The sequence below is a fragment of the Myotis davidii genome, unplaced genomic scaffold (genome assembly GCF_000327345.1).
Source record: "Myotis davidii unplaced genomic scaffold, ASM32734v1 scaffold609, whole genome shotgun sequence".
Taxonomy (NCBI): domain Eukaryota; kingdom Metazoa; phylum Chordata; class Mammalia; order Chiroptera; family Vespertilionidae; genus Myotis; species Myotis davidii.
The window spans coordinates 2,236,347-2,236,608 of record NW_006300164.1 but is presented as its reverse complement, the minus strand read 5'-3'; the positions used below and the strand labels follow the sequence as shown (position 1 = coordinate 2,236,608).

The window sequence follows — 262 nt, the reverse complement described above, 5'->3', positions numbered from 1 at the left end:
AGCCCTCCATCATCCTGCATCGGGTCCCCGGGAAGCGCCTGGAGGTTCTCACCCCGACCCCGAGCCCAGGCAGCAGAGCTGGGAGGGTGCCATGCCCACACCCCCTCCTGCTGCCGCCCTGGCTCAGAGTTGGGGAGGCTCCTGAGCTGCATGTGCGAGAAGCCAGGTTCCAGCCGGGAGCTCAGAGGAAGGGACGGCCTCCGGGGAGTGAGGGGGCAGGCTCTGGCCGCCCCCCCCCCAGGCTGATGATGCCCAGGAAGGG

At 70.2% G+C, this 262-nt stretch overlaps 1 protein-coding gene across 1 annotated transcript in view; it reads left to right on the top strand.

Annotated features, from left to right (window-relative positions):
- LOC102761370 (collagen alpha-1(V) chain-like) overlaps nucleotides 1-262 on the top strand; it is an 89,263-nt gene that overhangs the window by 64,363 nt on the left and 24,638 nt on the right. The gene's annotated exons all lie outside the window — the stretch shown is intronic.